The sequence below is a fragment of the Oryctolagus cuniculus genome, chromosome 3 (genome assembly GCF_964237555.1).
Source record: "Oryctolagus cuniculus chromosome 3, mOryCun1.1, whole genome shotgun sequence".
In the NCBI taxonomy this organism is placed as follows: domain Eukaryota; kingdom Metazoa; phylum Chordata; class Mammalia; order Lagomorpha; family Leporidae; genus Oryctolagus; species Oryctolagus cuniculus.
This window is the reverse complement of record NC_091434.1, coordinates 110,322,782-110,339,409: the sequence shown is the minus strand read 5'-3', so window position 1 is coordinate 110,339,409 and position 16,628 is coordinate 110,322,782. Positions and strand designations below refer to the sequence as shown.

The following is a 16,628-nucleotide window of genomic DNA, read 5'->3' as shown; positions in this document are numbered from 1 at the left end:
TGCGTGGGAGCGAACAGCGGACGCACGCATACACTGACCACGCTTCAGACAAGCGTCGCGCAGGCTGGCAGGCGCCGGAACACCCTTAACCTTGCGCCACCTACCAGAATCTCTCCCCCTGCCGTAGGGATCCGGTAGGGGAGAAACTAAAGGCGAATATGAAGGCAGCAGCGGACTGTTTATATCCACGGAGTCCCAAGAAGCAAACTAAAAGGCACGGCAGAGAGAAGGGCTCGGGTCCGAGTGGCAGGTGTGGCTGTGTGTTGGGGGCGCGCCGGGACGGATAACCCGCTGGCGTCTCCTTACCTGGTCTGTGGTAGAACATTTTGCAGCGGCCCAGGGGCAGACCCTGCAGCACGCCGTCACTTCGGGGGCGGTAGAGCGCCGGCCGCTGAGCCAGGAGTTGACCAACTTGCCATGTCCAGAGCGCGCTGAGCGAGCCCGGGCCGCGCGCGCTTCTCGGCCAGGCACTCGCGCTCCCAGGCTTTGTGTTCCGCCGCCTGCTGGCCCGCCGGCACTGCCTCCCGGGGCCCCGCGCCCTGCTGGCCAAGACAAGACTTACTCGCGCTCCCTGCGGGCCCCCGGCTCGGCAGTGCCACTTGGCTCTTGATGGCGCGCGTTCAAGAGAAGCAGCGGTGCACCCGACTGGGCTGTGCGGCATGTGCTCCTATGAGGCGGCATTCCCGCTCCCCGCCCCTCGCCCCCCCCCCCCCCCCATCCGAAGCTGCTCAGGATCTGTGCTGTCAAATCCAGCCCATCTGCTGCAATCATAATCAGTCTCAACCGAACGATTCTGACAAATCTCTGCCTGAAGCTGGAGTTGGAGAAGCCTGTGGGTGAGGGGCGGGGAGCCGAGAGGAGGGAGGGGGAGAGGGGACAACAGGCACTAGGCTCCCAGAGAGGGGGCCTGAAATCTTCCATTGTCTGCCCCAAAGGGAGGAACTGAAAAGGGAAGCGGGGATTCTGAAGGGGAAGTAGTGCTTTCATTTCCCAGGTCTTAAGGAAAAAAATTTTTAAAATCTCAACCCATCTCAGCAGCCCCCTGGTTCCCTCTGCGCACCCACCCCAAACCTCAGCTCCATCTGGGTGGAACGAATTTCTGCTAATGAACTCAGCCAACAGGTCCTTCACCTCATCACTGGCTGACCCAGGGGCTGGCACAGATAGCCCAAGCACGGTAATTGGCAGGTAAGAGCTGGAACCCACAGCCATTTATCTGGAGCCAGAAGTTGCTTCCCCAAGAACAGTACTGAGAAGAAAGCTTAAGGAGGGAGACCAGGAGTGTAACTGACAAAGCAGCTCGGCCTCTGCTTCCTGTTTGCATTTAGGGAGATGAAAGGAAATACGCCATGGCATGGCAAAAAAATGCTGAACTCAGTTTAGCTCCATTTTTAGTTTCAAATATTCAATTTTTCAACTTTTTCTCATGAAAAAGTTATTTAACAAAATGCTATTTTATCCTTACTGACTTTTAAAATTGATAGTATTACCAAACTAAGAGAGTTATTTCTACAGAGGCTAGGAGGTAGCCTTTTCAATAACTTACCATGAACTATTTCAATATGCTGCTTTAATATAACCACACTGTACTGGTGACAGAATCTCAATGAATGCCAAGGTTTTTGTTTTAAGTATAATAAAAAGTAACAGTAGTCCTACAGACACATAAGTCCTCAAGCATAAGAGAATACAAACAATGGGATTATGCTTGGTTTTGTTCATTCAATTACTAGGAAATGTTCAATTGACTTCAATGACAAGTATTTGTTGCTAAAATCATTTTGTTGGATAAACCAGTCACCAACAGGCAAGCTGGAAGGGAAAAATGTTAAGCCATTTATTCAGATAGGTTAAAGGCTAAGCAAGGTTGAAAATAGAATGAAAGTTTAAATTAATGTTCAGATCATTCTTTTGCTTTACGCTGTACTTCAGAAATGTGTGCAAGCAACATTAACCACCAACTTATCTAAGCAGGCTGTGTCTTCCACTTATTTTATAGACCACTGGTGCTTACAACAGCAGTGTGCAACTATGTGTACTCTATGAATACTGATGGTTTAGAAATTTGATTTGCAGGTCAGAATTAAAATCAAGTATCACAATGATGTTCAGTGGAGGTCAGGCATTAATTTCCCCAGTAAATGAATTAATCCAAGTATAGCTACTCATCACATTATACTATTTTTATATTGAAAAGTTTTGAACTTTTTGTGTCAATTTAATATCTTTAAAAATAGCAAGTTAAAAAACCTGTTAAATGATGGTACCAAGAAGTAACTCTTTTAAAAAGGGTCCACCATCAGAATGAGTTGCTATGTTGGTTATTTATTTAAATAAGTACCCAGGACATGGGTAGTACACAGGTAGGGATGAGTTGAGCACCAGTTGGACAGGAGCCTTCATGTACCCTTCGGTGTAAGATTTTATATGCTCTGCTGTGTTATTTTCCCATCACTGTTTCAATGCATCAGGGCAAAATGACAGTTTAAACTGCCTCACCTCCAGATTATAAGGTCCTTGGTGCTAATTTCAAAAATATATGCCACACAGGTTTCTCAGCTACTGACTGAGCAATTAGTATATGTCAGTGTTGGAATACAGAAGGATCTTTCAAAAAGTTCATAAATGGAATTTTTTTTAAAAAGTTCATGAAAAATGTACATTAAGATTATTTTTGAGAGGCACAGTTACAGAGAGAGAGGCTGGGGGGGGAGAGGCAGTTGGGGGAGAGAGGCAGCGGTGGGGGGAGATGCAGTGGGGGAGAGGAGGTGAGGGAAAGGCGGGGGCGGGGGGAGAGGCAGGGAGGATATCTTTCATCTGCTGGTTCACTCCCCAAATGGCTGTAATGGCAAAAGCTGGGCCAATCTGAATCCAGGAGCTTCCTCCAGGTCTCCCATGTGGTGCAGGGGCCCAAGCATTTGGCATCTTCCACTGCTTTCCCAGGCCATCAGCAGAGAGCTGGATCAGAAGTAGAGAGGCCTGGACTTGAACTGGTTCCCATATGGGATGCCAGCACTGCAGAGGCTTAACCTCTGCACAGCCCCTTTCATGAACTTTTTGAAGACCCTGCCTGTGAGTGAGAAATCAAAGAAATTTTTAACTTTCTGGAGTTTAATTCTGGAGGGGAAGACAGACATTAGAGAAGAATATATAAGAAAATTATATTCTCTTAGAAGGTAACAAGTATGAGGAGAAAAATAAAGCAGGTCAAGCTGGGTGAAATGTGAGTTAGAATCCAGTACTCAAGTTAAGATCTTACTGAGAATGCTAAGCCCAGGTTAATGATTGAAGGAGATGAGGTAGCAGGAAAGCCATGCAGTTACCTCGAAAGATGGTTCCAGGAAGTAGGCAGAGCAAGCTTTTTGTTTTTTTGTTTTTATTTGACAGGTAGAGTTATAGACAGTGAGAGAAAGAGACAGAGAGAAAGGTCTGCCTTCTGTTGGTTCACTTCCCAAATGGCCACTATGGCCGGTGCTGCGCCGATCAGAAGCCAGGAGCCAGGTGCTTCTTCCTGGTCTCTCATGTGAGTATAGGAGCCCAAACACTTGGACCATCCTCCACTGCCCTCCCAAGCTACAGCAGAGAGCTGGACTAGAAGAGGAGCAACTGGGGTTAGAACCTGGCACCCATATTGGATGCTGGTGCCACAGGTGGAGGATTAACCAGGTGAGCCACGGCGCCAGCCCCCTAGAGCAAGCTTAAGAGACCCTTAGCTACAGTTGTGCCTAGCAAGGTCTAGGATCATTAATGAGGCTGGAGAAATGGAACAGAGAGGAGCATTACTGAGGGTACATTTAAAGATATATCACCGGGTGGGACTTAACAGGCCAATTTAAGGACTCTTACTGCTTGTGATATGGGAGGACACAAACACAGATCAAGTAACATGGCATATCACTTTGGATTAACTTATCACTCTGGATGCAGTGTTGAGAATTACATGGTAATCTGTTTACTTACTGAAAAAGTCTTGAGAGAGATGATGGCTTGGACAGGGTGATAGCAAGATGAGAATCATTTACTACATGGCATTGTTTTGAGTTTAGAGCTAACAATATCCATTTAGGATGGGTAGGGTTTTTTTTGTTTTATTTTGACTAAGAGTCAAGAATAAGTCCAACACTTGGCCTTGGCAACCCAAAGGATAAAGTTGCCATTAATTGAAATCATAAACTATGGTGGAGAATATTTTGGTCTAAGTATAAAGAGTTCGGTTTTGGGTATATTAAGATTGAAATGTTAGGGCTGGCACTGTGGCGCAGTGGGTTAACGCTCTGGCCTGAAGCACTAGCATCCCATATGGGCACTGGTTTGAGACCCAGCTGCTCCACTTCTGATCTCTGCTATTGCCTCGAAAAGCAGTGAAAGATGGCCGAAGTCCTTGGGCACCTGCACCTGCATGGGAGACCCAGAAGAAGCTCCTGGCTCTGGATAGGCGTAGCTCCAGCTGTTGCAGCTGTCTGGGGAGTGAACCAGTAGATGGAAGGCCTCTCTCTGCCTCTCCTCTCTCTGAGTAACTCTTTCAGATAAATAAATAAATCTTAAAAAAAACTAAAACATTGAAATGCATATGAAGTGTTATCATAGTTAACATATATAATGTTGTTAGAATAGTTTTTTAGAGGTTGTATTAGTAATTCTTATTAATGATGTTTGGCAACCAAGATACTGAGAACTGAATAAATATTCAAGTATAATGTTCAGGGTACAAATCCTGTATAAAAACATACTTAGAAGTTTTATAGACTGCATATGGTTCAATTAAGTTGAGAAAACAAAAGAAGATTGAATCCTGAGGCACCTCACTTTTCAGCAGTCTCTAAGATGAAACCAACCAGCAAAGAACCCAAATGTTAACCAATGAGGGACTAGGACAATTGGAAGTATAACTGCCTCTCTGACAAACTTCACCAGGAAGGTAGTCAAGAAAGTCTTTCAAGGAGAAGGCATCTGATAATTGTCTTTTTGTAATATGATGGTCTCCAGAGACAACTCAAGAGCATATATGGAAACTATAAGAGATAAGATCACTGGACAACTAAATTTTCTAATGTGTGTTACAGGATAACAGGTGTCCCAGGCATTACACTAAGGATCCAAATATGTAAGTATTTAATGTATAGTGAAGCAAGTAATCAATGAAGGAATTAAATGCCTTATGATGCCAAGTATTTCTCAATTTACAATTCATAGGTATTATCACAGTGCTCTCCTATTCTTAGATTCAACAAATACTGATGCAGTACAAGATATATAAGAAAAGACAAGAAACATTGTTTGTTTCTTTTTTAATTAAGTACTGTCAAAGCATAAAGAACTTCCAGCCCACAATCAAATATCACATGCAACTTTGGAGACCACGTTCAATAAAATTAACATTAGTCTGAAAAACTTAAATCACATACCTTGGGGAAAAAAGAATTCCTACCACTTAAAACTATCAAGTTAAAGATTTTAACACCTTACCAAAATATGTCCAAAATGGCAATTACATATATTAATATTCAACATCATTTGTCAGACAAAAAAGCAAATTAAAATCATAGTGAGATTTACTCACACCAGTGAAACAGACAAAATGTACCAAACTGACAATATCAAGGGTTAGCGAGGATGTACAACAACTGAAATTCTCTGGTGTTGCCGGTAGAATGGTACAGCAAGTTCGCAAATCCAGTTGACAATTTTTTAAGCAGTTAATAGATTTAAAGGACCATGCAGAAACCCCACTCAGGTATTTGTTTAGAAAAACTGAAAAAGTGTTCAAAAGATTTGCACTCAAGTATTTCTAGCAGCCCAAATTTTAAACAGTCAAAATTTCCATCAACTAGTAAAAAACCTATGTTGTAATTTATCCATTCATGAGATACTACTTAGCAGTGCAAAGGCATCAACTATTGATATACTTGATAACATCCATTGAACTCAAATGCATTACATGAAATGGAACAATCTTGTTTTGTGGCTGGATTTTGTTTGATTCTTTATGTCTCTGGAGACAGAAGGCAGATCAGTAGATGCCTGGAACTGGGTATGGAGAGGAGGGTAACTTCAAAGACCCACAGAGAAGTATTTGGGAGATAGTCTTCATTGTGCCAATGGTGGTGTTTATAACACTGTACTTTTATCAAAAATCAAATTGATCAACTAACAACTGGCAAATTTGATTGTAAACTAAAACATTTTTAAAGTAAAAACCTTGTTTTTAATAGAGAAATTGTAGGACTTTCCCCTTTAAGAAGTGCATTTTTCAGAAATACCATTTTATACCACCAGTGAAATCACTGGTCCAAGTGAAGATAACCAAGAGATGCTACCATCATTAAGTGTGCCGAGAAATATAATGTTCCAACAGTACTTTTGTTAACCACACAGGGGGAAAGCTATGTGTTATATGATAGCTATCTCTTTATGTGGTACCATGTGAACAGTGTATGGAATAACCTTTGAAATATTTTTGCCCAAGAACAACAACAACAACAGTTTAACTGGAATCTAAGTATGGCTTTGCCATTACTTTTAGGTTAACATGAAACAAAGATATAAGAATAGATAAATGATACCACAAGGAAACTATGAGGCATATGCATATTATAAAAAGCTGTTATGGTTGGGAGACCAAGTACAAGGACCGAAAAAGATTTGAAGAGATCTAACTATGTGCAATGAACTGGAGTGGGCATTAGCACAAGATAGCTGTACAACATTCAGGGAACTAGAGGAATTTTAAAATGCTGTATTGGATGATATGAGCGGATTTTTATTTTTCTAGGGGTAAAAAATGATACTATGTAGTTCTAAATTAAATGCTCATTTTTTAAAAGCACATGCTACGTAGGGTTAAAGTATCATGGTAACTACTACTTCGGAAATATATGAATGAAACAATATTTGTATTTGTTGTATGTAGATGAGTGTTTCATTATACTTGTCTTGTAAAATAGAGTCATAGAGCACCTTTTTGTGTCCTACTTCTTTCATGGGCATCCAACTTCTTTCATGTGGCTTAGTGTTTAAGGTTTGCCCATGTTGTAACATGTATTGATACCTCATTTCTTACTGTCAAATAATACTCCATTGTATGCACAACCCATATTTTATTCATTCATTGAGGTAATAAGCATTTGAGTTGCCATTTTCTTTGACTATTATAAGTAGTGCTGTTGTAAAAACACATGTGCAAGGTTTTGTATGAGCGTGTTTTCATTTCTTCTGCCCTTCTAGGGAAGCAGAACTGAAGGACTGCCCAACTATATTCCACAGCAGATGTACCATCTTATATCCCCACTAGCTATGAATTTGAGTTCCCGTTTCACCACAACTTCTCCAACACCAATATATTTCTTTGACTGTACCCATCTCAGTGGGTGTAAAGTGGTATATTTTCATGGCATCATACTGGAAAGTACAATGCAGTATTGTGCAATATTGAAGTTTTAAACTTATGTACAATAAATATTAGGAACAAAATGAGAAGTCAAAGCACAGGGTAGCAGACTCTTGTTGAAACAATTGTCCTTAAGATTTAGGCAGAGAAAAAATATTGATCAAAGTAGGGGTTTTACAAATAAGTGTTTCACAGAAGATGATGAAAGTGTACTACATTAAAACTATGCAATCTGACCACTGGAGGAAATGCAAATCAACAGTGAAGTACTATATCACAGTTACCATATTTACAAAAAAAAAAAAAAAAAAAAGTCTGACGTACTACAGAGAATGTGTGCAAACCACAGTGGTTATATGTTGCACGTGGGAACAGTTTGGGACTATGCAGTACAGGTGAAGTGCTTGGACATAGTAATCCCATGTCCATGCACACACTTCAGGGAAAAAACTTAGGTGTATTTATAGGCAGAGAACACATGGAACATCAACAAAGCTCATTATAAAGTCCCCAGGTAAACATCACTATGTTTCAGAAAGTAGAAATAATACAAATACTACCTGTTGATAACAATGCAAAACAAATTACCAGCAAAAATTCAAAAAGTTTCCCTTTCTGGGACACCACAAAATACTATTTTAAGGAATTACAGAATCAAGGAATCAAAGATAACACAAGCCTAAAGAAATAACTACATGCATTTGCAATAGTGGCCACAGAATTAAAGGCTCTGAGAACCTGTATAAAAAATTAAGTTATACAGATAATAAAACATTTTTTTTTAAGATTTTATTTTCTTTATTTGACAGGCAGAGTTACAGACAGGGAGAGAGAGAGAGACAGAAAGAAAGGTCTTCCCTCTGCCCTCTGCTGGTTTACTCCCCAAGTGGCCGCAACGGCCAGAGCTGCAGCTATCTGAAGCCAGGAGCCAGGTGCTTCCTCCTGACCTCCCATGCGGGTACAGGGGCCCAAGGACTTGGGCCATCCTCCATGTCCTCCAGGGCCACAGCAGAGAGCTGGACCTGAAGAGGAGCAACTGGGACTAGAACCGGCGTCCATATGGGATACCGGCGCCACAGGCAGAGGATTAACCTAGTGCACCATGGCACCGGCCCCCATCTTTGTTTTTATTCAAAAATTTTTTTCTCAAAAAGTTGAGACTGCAATTATTTTGGATTTCGGGTATTTTAAATTTTGTAATACTTGCATAATGAGATATCCTGCAAACAAGATCCAAGATAAATTTGAGTGTCAGTTGTGTTTCACACACTCATAGCCTGCAGGTAATTTTACACAGTATTTTCAATGTGTTTCAAACTACAATGTGCCACATAAGGTCCCAGTGTGGAATTTTCCACTTGTGGTATCATGTTGGCACTCAAGATGTTTCTTGCTTCACAGTATTTTATTTCAGATTTTTTGTTAAGGATTCTCAACCTATATAAATAAGATAAATTCTAGGCTCCAGAAGACCAAAAAAAAAAAAAAAAATTACAAAGCATGAGGAATAAAGTAAGGTTAAAAACAAAATGTAGTAAACACAAAACAGAAAAGCAGGCAATCTAATTAAGAAATCAAAATCCATGTTAGACAAACACACATCTCATTAAAGATTTCAAAAATTATGAAAGCAAAAATATATAAAGAAATGATAAGTGGGGGGAAGCGACTACTGAAACAAATATGAGTTGATTACTTTATAGATCTCATATTTATCCCAATAAATGTATAAATACATAGAATGAACAATTTAAAGACAATTACCAAAATCCATTCTATTGTAGACAGATTAATCTCATCAACTTTCTGATTGCAAATATGCAACCATTAGACACCACACCAATCCATAGGCCCAGGGAATTCTAAAGAAACCCACTACACACATCACTCCAATGCTTATTTGTTCAAGAACATGTAAAAAGGGAGGACAACTTCCTAATTACTTTAATGAAGCAAACCATTAATTTAACCTTATAAAAACAGTTAAAAATTATATATTGATATTACATATATCAATGCAAAAATACTAAATGAGGAAGACGGTGTTAATACATTAATATACCTCAACCAAGTTATATTTTATCCAGAAATCCAAGTTTACTCATTATTAATGCATTCATGTACTATACAATAAATCTAATGAGAAGTATTACACAGTCTCTGCATAGATATTTTAAAAGCCTTAGAAAAATTTAACAACATTCCTAGGGCTAGCACTGTGTTGTAGAGGGTAAAGCCGCTGCCTATAATGCCAACATCCCATATGGGTGCCAATTTCAGTCCTGGCTGCCCCACTTCCAACCCAGCTCTCTGCTATGGCTTGGGAAAGCAGTGGAAGATGGCCCAAGTCCTTGGGCCCCTGTACTTGTGTGGAAGACCAGGAGGAAGCTCCTGGCTCCTGGCTTTGGATCAGCTCAGCTCTGGCCATTGCAGCTATTTGGGGAATGAACTAGCAGATGGAAGTCCTATATCTGCCTCTCCCTCTCTAACTCTGCTTTTCAAATAAAATAAATAAATTTTTAAATAATTTAATACTATTCCTGGTTAAAAATCAAGAAAGTCTAATTTATGTATGTTTTGTTAATGTGATAAAACATTCCAGGGTACTTCAGAGAAAGCAATTAGAAGTTTATTGTGGTGCAGAAGATTTGGTGCAGGATTGTTAAAGGTTTTCAAAAAGTTCATGCATTATCAAACACTATGCATGGATTTCAAAAAAGTTTCTTTCACAAAGGTAACTTAATTTGGAAATTAATTTAGAAATTCCCAGGGTATTCAGTTTGCTTGTAAATTAGTCCAGGATGCCCATAATTTACTACTACTTAGTATTTTATTGGACTCAATCCAGTTGTACAAGATTTTTCACAAAAAGGTGTAAGGACTGGAAAACAAGAAATCATAGATGTCACATAAAGTTATGCAAACCTATCATTAAATTGACAAAATTCAGATTATGAATATACATAATTAAAAGCCTTCCGAGACACAAAATCCTTCCTAGACACTTCTTGACCTAGACACTGAAGGCAAGGTCCCAAGTATGAACGACTCATTTACATTAGTCAGAAAGATGGTAACACACTTAGGGAAATATCTCAAGTGGAAATATACAAAACTTAAGTGAAGAAAATGTTAGAACTCCCAAAAGCCACAAAACTAGACATGAATCAAAGATATTTGCCACGCTATATCCCAACAGCTCAGAACTATAAAGACGTTAGTTTTTGTTAGGCTACTTTATACATAAACCTAATTCCAATAAAAATACCAGCATGCTTTTTTGGAAGCTATACTAGTTAACATTAAAGTTTGTGTGAGAAAACTTAGAAGAATAGAAAAGAAACCACTAAAAGAAAAGCTGGGAAGGGCAAATGCTTTAACTTACCCAGTAAACAGAGTGCAAAGCTCCTGAAATACAAACAGTGTGGTGATGATGTGTGAATGGACAACCAGGGCAGAAACAAATGTTCAAGACCAGGAGCATCCCTAGGGACATTCACTCCACACACAGTAAAAGTGCCATCTCATTCTGCAATAAGGGAGATTTTAAGGTAAGCAGTGTTAAGGCCACTGGTTGGCCATTTAACTGGAATTTTAAAGCTTTATTTCAAAGACAGAGTTACAGAAAGAGGGGGAGAAACATCTTCCACCTGCTGGTTTACTCCCCAGGTAGTGGGAACAGCTGGAGCTGGGCAACTCTGAAGTCAGGAGCCAAGAGACTCCTATAGGACTCCTATGTGGGTACCGGGGCCATCCTCTGCTGCATTCCCAGGCACACCAGCAGGGAGCCAGACTAGAAGTGGAGCAGCCAAGACTTGAACCATCACCCATATGGGATGCCAGCACTGCAGGTGGTGCCTTTATCCACCACACCACAACACCAGCCCCCTTTTAACCAGATTTTGCTGAATTCATACCTCATTTAATACTTAAGAATGACTTTCAAATAGCAAGAGAGCACCTAAGTATCAGGAAAAAAGAAAATTATTAGGAGTTCTTTATTACCTGGGTCAAAGTACTGCTTATAGAACAATTCAAGCTCTAGTTACTATACAATACTACCAAATTTGACTATCAAAAAAATTTAAGTAGCATGGTACCTTAATTTTCCATTGCTGCTGTGCCAGATTGTTACAAAGTTAGTGATTTCCAACAACAAAGTTAACACCTCACAGTTCTAGGGGGATCAGTTTGGCAAAACTAACTAGTCTAATAGCACAGTGTCAGGAGGGCTGCTTCACTTCCCCACCCCCAAAGGCTCTAAGGCACCATTTGTTTCCTTGTATTCTCCAGCTTGTAGATGCTGTCTACAGTCCTTGGCTCATCTTTAATGTCGGTAATGTTACCTCTCTTTAATCTTTACTCTGTAGTAATGTCACCGTCTGATCACAGTCAAGAATGTTTCTTAGCTCTTGGGACCAGGCAATTACTTCGGACCCAACATGAACAATTCTGGGCAACCTCTCTTGAATTGTCAGCTGAATCTTATCTACTAAGCCCCCTTTTCCATGCAAGAAATATGTAGGAGCACTTCTAAGAGGTCTAGAGAATGTACATTATCCTTTTTGTTTTTTGGCCAACTTTTTAAAATTCCCTAATAATTACATGTTCTGAAGGTTACATGTATTTCATTGAGGGACACTTTTCCCTCCATAGAACCAAATTTTTAATTGAAATACAATGCTACAAGAAATTCATTTCACAAAGATACACAGACTGAAAGTAAAGGTTTGGGAAAAAAATATACCAGGCAAACAGAAACCAAAAGCAAGAAGGCATAGCTATCCTGATAACAGATAAAACAGACTTTAAAGAGTTTAAGAATAGGGAGGAGCTTACTGCTGTAGTCTGGGGAAGATAGTTTTAAAAACGTGGACAGAGTACAATCTCAGGGAAGAGTTAAACTCCAGAGAAAGCATGAAAATTAGAGACACTGAACCTACATGGAGAGTGTGGACGCACTCAAGATCCCAGCAACCAAGAACCTCAGCACAAGCTTTGGAGTGAGGGAAGACTAGACTGCAGCAGCCCAAGCCACTAAGGGAAGAGCTGCAGGAAAAGTCTGGAATAAGTCCAGCTTGGAGCCCTGGGGAGGGGGCAGACAGTGTACCTGCCAACTTAGAGGGGGAACAAAGAGGGACACATTCCTCTCCCACCACCCGGCACCAGCATTCTTAACTACAGAGAGGGCCAGACACCATTTTGGACATATGTAACAGCTGTGCCAGTTACTCTGATCCAGGACTTAGGAGAAAAAATAAATCATTACTCAAATAATGGCTTATTAGAAGATGGACAACCAGGGACGAGTATACCTAAGCTAACAAATATTGTGATGTCTGAAGGGGAAAGGATGAATTTAGGGTGTAAACATACAGCCCATGATTGTTTACAGCAAGTGGAAGATGTAGCACAGGCTATCACACAGGATATATGGTTAGGTAATATATGAATCTTTTAATTTATGGCTTACGAGGTTTACATCAGAGTAAGTATACAACACTTCTAATAGCACACTAAGATGACAAGTAAAGAGGAACAAGATTAAAGAAGTTTAACCACCAAGAGTCAGTCAGGAAATGTACCCAGATATGTTTTCTCTTAGAGACCCAGCAAGTAGTGTACCAATAGCATTATTCAGTCCTACCAGAAGTCTAGTTTCATAGGTACTGGCACTAATGCTCTGAATCCATGACTGATGCATTCAAACAATTCTGGACTGTATTAAGCAACAAGGACAAACCAAAATGAATGTACATATTTCCTTCTTCCAGGAGTTTACTGCTATATGACAGAGACACCAGGTTTTAAGCTACCTGTAACAGAAGTGATGATCAAACTCGACACAGGTAGAATGTCATGAAAATGCAGAAGTGGGGACTCATTTTTAGTATGGAATTATGGATTTCCTTTAGGAGAAATTAAAATCTTAATTAAAATGGTATCCATTTTCATTTTATTTCAGAGGAAGAAAATAGGGGCATAGAGAAGGAGAGAGACCAAAACAGAGATCTTCTACCCATGGATTCAATCTACAAATGCTTACAACAGCAGGGGTGCTCCATGCTAAAGCCAGGAACCCAGAGCTCTATCAGGGTGCCACATGTGGGTGTCAGAGATCCAAGGACTTGAGCCCCATCCCCTCCCTCAGTAAACAGTATGCAGTCTTGAGAAACTGGATAGGAAGCAGAGAAGCCAAACTTGAACTCAGACACTTGGAGACATCCCATGCAGTGTTTTAACTGTTATGCCAAATACTCACCACTTCACTAAAATTTGAAAGAGGAATGAGAAAGAGGATGCAATGAACAAAGAGATGTAATGACAAGAGCATTCATGAAAAAGGCAAAGACTGACCACTTGGAAAAGGTAGAGAACTTCTCAAAAGATGAGCTTTATCTCCTTCACTGACAATAATGCAACAACATAAATTATAATATCTCATTATAGATTTTGCTTTTTTATAAAATTTATTCTCCCAAAGTATTAAAATCTTAAGCTGCATCTTCACTTTTCATTATACCTTCAAATTCATTATATCTTCAAATATAAGTTCTGCAATCCACATTTTCATAAATGGCCATAAGTTACAAAGAACACAAAGCTGTAAAGGAATTTTAGCCCACATCGTTATTTTTTTTTAACTTTTATTTAATGAATATAAATTTCCAAAGTACGATTTATGGATTACAATGGCTTCCCCCACATACCGTCCCTCCCACCCACAACCCTCCCCTTTCCCACTCCCTCTCCCCTTCCATTCACATCAAGATTCATTTTCGATTATCTTAATATACAGAAGATCAGCTTAGTATACATTAAGTAAGGATTTCAACAGTTTGCTCTCACACAGAAACATAAAGTGAAAAATAATAGATGATTTTTTTTAAATGAAGATGAAATCAGATCAGACCTATTGTCATGTTTAATCCCAGTGAGAGTCAAGTTGGGAGTTGATAATTTCTTTTTTTTTTTTTTTTTTTTTTTTGCAGAGGATCAGTTTAGTATACATTAAGTAAAGATTTCAACAATTTGCACCCCCATAGAAACACAAAGTGAATTATATTGTTTGAGTACTCGTTATAGCATTAAATCTCAATGCACAGCACATTAAGGACAGAGATCCTACATGAGGAGTAAGTGCACAGTGACTCCTGTTGTTGACTTTACCAATTGACACTCCTGTCTATGGCATCAGTAGTCTCCCTATGCTCCAGTCATGAGTTTCCAAGGCTATGGAAGCCCTCTGAGTTCTCTGACTCTTATCTTGTTTAGACACGGTCATAGTCAAAGTGGAGGTTCTCTCCTCCCTTCAGAAAAAGGTACCTCCTTCTTTGAAGACCTGTTCTTTCCACTGGGATCTCACTCGCAGAGATCTTTTGCCAGAGTGTCTTGGCTTTCCATGCCTGAAATACTCTCATGGGCTTTTCAGCCAGATCCGAATGCCTTTAGGGCTGATTCTGAGGCCAGAGTGCTATTTAGGACATCTGCCATTCTATGAGTCTGCTGAGTATCTCACTTCCCATGTTGGATCACTCTCCCCTTTATTTATTCCATCGGTTAGTATTAGCAGGTACTAGACTTGTTTATGTGCTCCCTTTGACTCTTAGTCAATTGACTAACTGAAATTGATCACTTGGAATAGTGAGATGGCATTGGTACATGCCATCTTGACCACATCGTTATTTTACAGATGACAGATTTCATGACCAAGTGACTCACTCACCATCACAGAATGGCAAACTTGAGTAAGAACTCATTCTAACACTGAATATGTGCATGGATTTTTTTCAGTGATGTTCTATGTCCAAAGTAAAGTGAATGACTTCTACATAACTGTAAACAATGTGAAGAGTTAACATGGAATTATTAACTAAACACTTAAATGATAATTGAGGACTCATCACTTCAAGCTTGTTTATTTAGGACAAATAAAACAAATCTCCAGGGTAGGGATTAAGCTCACGGAACTCATTACCCAACAAGAGGTGGGAAAAGTTAGCAATGTAAATATTTTACATAACTTATGTAAATTAGTGAAAGTCTTATCACAGTTTATAAGACAAAGTAGCATATGTAGGTCATGTCAAAGATTTGATGTTTATAGGCTAGCGCCATGGCTCACTTGGTTAATCCTCCGCCTACAGCACCAGCATCCCATATGCGTGCCAGGTTCCAATCCCGGCTGTTCCTCTTCCAGTCCAGCTCTCTGCTGTGGCCTGGGAGGGCAGTGGAGGATGGCCCAAGTGCTTGGGCTCCTGCACCGACATGGGAGACCAGGAAGAAGCACCTGGCTCCTGGCTTTGGATCAGCGCAGTAGCGGCCATTTGGGGAGTGAAGCAACGGAAGGAAGACTTTTCTTTCTGTCTCTCTCTCTGTCTATAACTCTACCTGTCAAACAAATTTAAAAAAAAAAAAAAAAAGATTTGATGCTCACACTGAAGAAGCTCCTGCCTTGCCATCTCTCCCAAAGACAGGTGGCACGTAGTCATGAGGCTTCGGATCCAACACTGTTTTGTACATCCTGAGAAACTGCCAGGCTACCGAGGTGTAAAATCAAGTCAGCCATTCAAGGAACCAATCTTTGACTATGTATCAGCCAAGACAACTATGGCAGTTATTATTCTCCTTAACATAAATGGAGGAGACATTTCTACATTCTAACTTTGCACCAAGAGTCAGCCTTTGAAATCCCATGAGAAAGTTTTCTTAAGGGTTTATCCACACTTTCTTCTTTGGTTTTCTCAGATGAGAAGCAGGAAACCTTCCAGACATCCTGAACCTCTGAACTTTCTGTGGTTTACCCTTCAATGTATGCAAACGTCCATGCAACAATTCAAAACTCCCACTGCATTATAGCATGTCTTTATGCTACTTATCTACAGCACTCTCATTCCCAACCTATCATGGAGTGTGAGCATAACTACATGTTACAAGGGCGAATGCAGATCTTATTGGCCTGGAAGAGTCTTAAACCCTTTATCACATGTAGGTTTATCATGTAAGTATATGGTTTCCAAGACCATCTCCCCAAGCTACCCCTAAACCAAGCTGCTCGTATTATTTCCTGGCAAGTAAACCAAATTTTGCATTTCACCCTATCCCAGTTCATGCCATCTCTGTAAAAATAGAGCATCTGACAACGGTCCCAGCTAACTAATGTAACCCAACCCCTATCAGCTATGTGACAGAAAGAAAGTTTTTACACACTATTTGTTACAAAATCTTCACCATTATGACC

The 16,628-nt window shown here is 40.1% G+C and overlaps 1 protein-coding gene across 15 annotated transcripts in view; it reads right to left on the bottom strand.

The window, feature by feature from the left end:
* The window catches only part of NCKAP5 (NCK associated protein 5), a 1,120,879-nt gene that overhangs the window by 629,144 nt on the left and 475,107 nt on the right, over positions 1-16,628 (bottom strand). For 2 of the 15 annotated variants that reach the window (XM_008258504.4, XM_070071012.1), the window contains exon 1: positions 307-444. The exons of the other annotated variants lie outside the window; for them this stretch is intronic. The gene's annotated coding sequence lies outside the window, so the exon portion shown is untranslated. Of the gene's footprint in view, positions 1-306; positions 445-16,628 lie in introns of those variants that run through there. 15 annotated transcript variants of the gene reach the window in all.